The sequence below is a fragment of the Mobula birostris genome, chromosome 28, assembly GCF_030028105.1.
Source record: "Mobula birostris isolate sMobBir1 chromosome 28, sMobBir1.hap1, whole genome shotgun sequence".
Lineage (NCBI taxonomy): Eukaryota > Metazoa > Chordata > Chondrichthyes > Myliobatiformes > Myliobatidae > Mobula > Mobula birostris.
In genome coordinates this window covers 21,563,046-21,569,180 of record NC_092397.1, presented here as the reverse complement: position 1 = coordinate 21,569,180, position 6,135 = coordinate 21,563,046, and the positions used below count along the sequence as shown (strand labels likewise).

The window sequence follows — 6,135 nt, the reverse complement described above, 5'->3', positions numbered from 1 at the left end:
GCTGCGAGCTCATGACTCACCACAGCGGGTTAACTTTGACTGATCCGTACTGACAAGGGAAGGCGGCTTGCTGGCATTTGTTCCGGGAGGAGACTAGGCTTGCTCCGTCCAGATGACATGGGCTCGCAGTACCTTTGCTGACGTTGCAAACGCTGTCGCGCCGAACGGCTGAAAGCCGGAGACTATAAACTGCCGGTTCAGCCGAGTGTAAATTGCCTCCAATCACCAAGCCCGAGGGATACGGGAAAACAGGGAACCAAAGGGAAACAGGGAGTCAACGGTCCGGATCGTAACATAAACAAAGTAATTTTAAAGGGACGCCGATCCGGACCATGACAGTGGGAGTGCATTTTTGAGGCAGTGATTACAATTTTATCTCCTTTACCATAGCATTGGAGAGGAATAGGAACAGACAAGTAACAAAAGCATTTAACTGGTGTAAGAGGGAAATATGAAGCTATCAGGCAGAGACTTGGAAGGAACAGAGTTCTCAGGGAAATGCATGGCAGAAATGTGGCAAATGTTCAGGGGATATTTGCGTGGCTTTCTGCATAGATAGGTGTCAATGAGACAGAAGAGATGCTACGGTACAGGAACCATGGTGTACACATAATGAAAATATAGTCAAGAAAAGAAAGGCTTACGAATTGTTCAAAAAACTAGGTATTGATAGAGATATATAAAATGATAAGGCTAGCAGGAAGGAGCTTGAGAAATTAAATTAGGAGAGACAGAAGGGGCCACGAAAAGGCCTTGGCGAGCAGTTTAAGGAAGACCCTAAGGCAATCGACAGGTCTGTGAAGGGCGAGAGGATAAGATGTGAGAAAATAGGACCAATGAACCGTGACAATGGAAAAGTGTGTGCGGAACCAGAGGAGACAGCAGAGGTACTATTCACTATGCAAAAGGTCTCTGGCGATTGTATGGATTTCAGCAAGGCATTTGATAAGGTAGTCCATGCAAGGCTTACTAAGAAAGCAAGGAGACGTAGGATGCAAGGAGACGTAGGATTGCTTTGTTGACCCAGAATTGGCTTGCCCACAGATAGAAAAAAAATGTTGTAGACGGGTCATATTCAGATTGGATATCAGTGACCAGCGATCTGCCTCAGAGTTCTTTTCAGGGACCCCTTCTCACCGTGATTTTTATAACTGACTTGGATGAGAAATTGAGAGGGATACGTTACTAAATTTGCTGATAAAACAAATGTTGCGGACATTTGGATAGTGTGGAGGGCTGTCAGAGTTTAAATCGGGACATCGCTAGGATGCAAAACAGGGCTGAAAAGTGGCAGTTGAAGTTTAACCCATTGCCATAGTCTCCTCTGGCTATTCCCCATCTTGCTATTACCTCCTTAAATGAGCCTTAATCCCCTCGTCTGATTTTCAATCATTCCCAGTTCCTCTAATTACAACACACCCCGCCTGTATTGGAACCACTGGACTTGTCCGGAGTCCCAGCAGAATAGCATAACCTGGGACAGGTATTCAGCAAACAACGGGCTCTTTCCCTGCCCCCGCACCGCCCGTATGATTGCGCTATCTTCCTGCTGGCCGGGGCCTGATTACCTACCAGTCGTCTTTATAGCTTATCCCGACCGGAGAGAGAGGCCATGGAGAAATCCATTAGTGTGTCCCTCGCGGAGGGAATTATACGACCTTGGAGAAATCCATTAGTGCGTCCCTCGCGGAGGGAATTATACGGTAGGCGCCGGTTTCTTCTTTGTAGAGAAGGATGGGCCGGTTCGTGCCTGTATTGATTACCGAGGCCTGAACAATATAAAAGTTAAAAATAAGTACCCACTATCCCTGATTAACTTGACATTTCAACCATTTCAGGGAACCATCATCTTCTCGAAGTTGGACCTTCGTAGCGCCAACCATCTAGTCAGGATGAGGGAGGGAACCGAGTAGAAGACGGCCTTTAATACACGTCTGAGCCACATCGAATACTTGGTCATGGCATTTGGCCACACCAATACCCCGCCGTTTTTCAAGCCCTAATCAGTGATGTGCTGCGGGACTTCATTAAACGCTTCGTGTTCGGCTACCTAGATGACATCTTCATATTTTCTAGCAACCCCCAGAATCACGTTCACCATGTCCGTCTAGTCCTCCAGAGACTGTGGGAGAGCAGGTTATTTGTGGAGGCCAAGAAATGTGAGTTCCACGTCCCTTTGGTCATCTCCTGGGCAACATCATCGAGAGCGGGCAGGTGAGCGCAGCACCCGATAAGATCCGGGCGTTGGAAGAATGGCCCAGACCCACGACTCGCAATCAACTTCAGCCGTTTTGGTGGTTTGCAAACTGTTATCGCCGTTTTATCAGGGATTACAGTCGAGTGGCGGCGCCCCTTACCCGACTTACCTCGCCTACCAGACCTTTTTGTTGGGGTTCCGAGGCTGATTCGGCTTTCACTGACCTGAAGAGGCGGTTCAGCTCACAAGAGCCCGAGCTATTCCACCTCCCCAATGTCCAATGGACTGAGCGCTTCAACACCGAATACTTTGTCCTCTTTTATTTGTCTTTTTAAGACAATATTCAGCTTGAGGAATGCAGTAAAATTTGTATCTCCCCGTCGGGGAATTGAACCCCGGTCTCCCGCGTGACAGGCGGGGATACTAACCACTATACTAACGAGGAATTGGTCGTGGTGTCGGAATATATATTATTCCGGTTTTGTAATGCGACGGCCAGGAAACGATGTGCAGCTCTTCGAGTTTGGAAGGGATTTTACTCACTTACCTCCGGTCTGTGGGAGGATGGCGACCACAACTTGACATAACAGGAACTGCATCGGAGTGACCTGATTCAGAAAGCAGTGCGAGCCACAGTCATAAACCACTGGAGACAGTCCAGGACACGAGTCTCCTGCAGAATGATCGAACGATGGTGATATAATGGTGAACATATCTGTCTTCCAGGCAATTGACGCAGGTTCCATTTCCGATGATCGTAGTTAATCGACTTTTAATATTCTTTCATCGAATCTATCAGATGTAAACGTCTCATAGAACCCGATCCGTGCGGACTTCTACAGTCCGAGGGGCCTAACCTGCCAACTCGGGTACGAATTCCCCAAATTATTTAAATCGAAGAGAGAGTGTAAAATTATTATTCACACTGGACTGTCCAGTGGATCAAGGGTGGATTTCCTGTCTTTCACATTTTTCCTGATGAACCGACCAGTGCAGCTTCCTGCTGTCACTATAAACCAGATTCTCACAGCAAACTAGGACACACCAAAACATGTCGGATGATGTGTTCACACAGTGTTCTCAATCTACTCACTACTCTGTCTATTTATAACGAGCGATCCCTCTCTCCAATACACGATTAAATTAAACCTTTTAATGCGATTAACAAATGTAATATAGAATCACAGAATCATTCAACCCTGAAACAGGCCGTTCGGCCCGCCACGTCGATGCTGAGAGTCAGGTACCAATCTCACCAGAAAAAAAATCTCACTTGCCTTGATGATTCAGGTGCTCGTCCAGTCAATTCTCTAATATTGTTGGTATACGTGCCTCCACTAGCCACTCCGGCATCGGTTCCAGTTTCCAGCCGCCATCTGCATGAAGTTCTTCCTCTCATGCTTTCCCGGTTTACACACGGCAGGACAGTTTCCTACTATTCTGAACGGCCTCGTTAATTTGATATGATCTTCGAAGATCTCCGTCATCTCCAGCGCTCCATGGAAACGCCCGCAGTCTATCCAGCCTCGGTTTATACCGGAACTCTCCATCTCAGGCAAAATCCTTGCGAACATCACACGCATTCAACGCTCCAGTTAGTTTACAGAGTGTCCAAAGGTTTCACTTACCGAATCCGCGGTAAACTTGACAGGTCGGAGCTGGTTTCTACCGAATGGACGACCATGGGCCCAGCGCGCTCCCGCTGCGCCACTCTGCTGTTGGCTGAACTTGGTGCTGAGCTGCTCCGTTGTGGACGTTTCCCATTCTTTTCCTTCATTTTTATTTGTCGATTCTTTGCTGACGTCACATCGTTCCCCTCACGAGCTGCTGTTTGGTGATTTATTTCCTCGCGTGTCTCTCTGCCCGTGACTCTGTCTGTCATTCAGTGCTTGCTACCTCCTGCCCCGTCCTGTTATTGCCTCTGTGTTCCGACCGTTCCGGAGGCCTCGTTCACGACATGTCAGCAGTGAATGTGTTCTACGTTATTTAATGAGTCCGGTTTCAGTGGCCCTGCTGTCACACATTCAGTTACTCTTCCACTGTGTCTCTTCCGCGCGCTCTCTCTCTGCCTCTGGGTTGTTCATTGGGACAAGCATCAATGGTTCGAACACTGGACACCAGCTGAGCTGCAGCCCAGATTATCGGAGGACACTGTTATTGGGTATTTTGAACTTTACGATGTGTTCACTCACACCTAGGTGGGTTAATTTATTGTATCCAGAAGTGTCGATAACATCGCATCCCGTATATGTAATTGAATAAATAACAGAATCAAAAGGATCGCAGCAGATCGGGCTGCTGTGCTTTACTGTCCTGCTGATGTGAAAACTGGGGTCCGAAGATTTCGGCCTACTGCGGATGCTCTGGGAGCAGATCTGTTACCCAGTCTGTTTCGAGATGCTGTTAGCTTGCTTCTCTTGTTTGCATGACGTTTTTTTTCTTTCTTTCTCTGCGCAGTGGTTTTTAGTGTTTTTGTTTTTATTGGGTTATTCCAGTTTCTTGTTTTGTGGCTGCCTGGATGAAGGCAAATCTGAAAATAAATATGTTTTGAATAGTTGAATCATTACTCATTAATAGAATCTGCCTGTATCGCCCTCTGAGAAAGGGAGATCCAGACAACCCCGCTCGCTTGCCGGCAGTCAGGGGACCCTACCTGAGGAAGGATACCTTAAATGACCGAGTGGGTGCGGCAAAGGCTCACTAGATTTGTACAGTCAGGACACCTTAGGCATTGATCGCCGATAGTCTCCAGAACAATCTAATTTCTTCACACACTCAGTGAACCCTGAGATTTGGAATTGTGAGGATGTGCGGCTCAACAGGAAAGCAGTTCAGTCCATGTTGGCGGCAGATGATCTCTCGAATGTCCAGAGTGACTCACCCGATAGAATTTCCAATGATCGCCCTGAATTCATAACAAGACCCTTGAAGCGCAATGGAATAAAGGGCTTTAATTTCCTTATTCCATAGTTTCATCACGAGACGGCGACACAAATAATACTTTGATAGAAGGAATGAAGAAATTTGAAATTACGTGGACACGGATTACTCTGAGAGGACCCGCCACTCGCGCAGTGGAACTTGCGCAGTGAAACCTCAATGAACTTCTGGTCTGTCGCCTAATCACTCGGCCATGACAACTGCTACCACACAGCTAGTGAGGCAAAAGGACATTTTTCATGGGCTCCCATCACCATGTCCCGGGTCGATTGGGCTCAACATCAACGCTGAGGGTCAGAGAATCTGAACTGACATCCTCTCCACGTTCAATCTATCCAGGCCGCTCAATATTTGATACGTTTCCATGAGATGCTCCCTCATTTATCTGAATTCCAATGAGTAGAGGCTCAGAGCCGTCAAATGCTCCTTGTATCTTCACCGTTTCATTCCGGAATCATTCTCGTGAGACTCCCCTGGGCCCACTCCAATGCCAGAGCATCCTTTATCAGAAATGGGCCCACAATTGTCTACAATGCTCCAAATGAATCTGATCAATGTCTTACAATTCATCTTCATTATAACCTTGCTTTTAGATGCTAGTCCTGGCAGAATGAATGCTAAAATTGTATTTGTCTTCCTTACCACCAACTCAACCTGCAACTTATCCTTTAGGGAATCCTGCACGAGAACTCTCCAGCACATTTTCACGTCTGATTTCTGAATTTGCTCCCCATTTGGGAAATAGTCTTTCTGTCAATGTGCCTGACCATACATTATCGTACTCTGTATCCCATCTTCCACTTAATTGCCCATTCTCCAAGACCGTCTGCAGACTTCCCGCGTCATCAATAGTACCAGCCCCACAATCTAATTTTCTATCACATGCAAAGCCATCAATTTAGTCATCCAGATCATTGACAGATAAGGTACAAGGCAGAGACCCCTCCAGAAGACACCTAGTTACCGACAAACGACTGAAAATGCCATATTAATTCCCA

The 6,135-nt window shown here is 46.9% G+C and overlaps 1 non-coding gene across 1 annotated transcript; it reads right to left on the bottom strand.

Moving 5' to 3' along the window:
- Positions 1-2,570: 2,570 nt before the first annotated feature.
- trnad-guc (transfer RNA aspartic acid (anticodon GUC)) lies at positions 2,571-2,642 on the bottom strand. Its single transcript has one exon. It is a non-coding gene; the product is annotated as a tRNA-Asp (tRNA).
- Between the last annotated feature and the right edge of the window lie 3,493 nt (positions 2,643-6,135).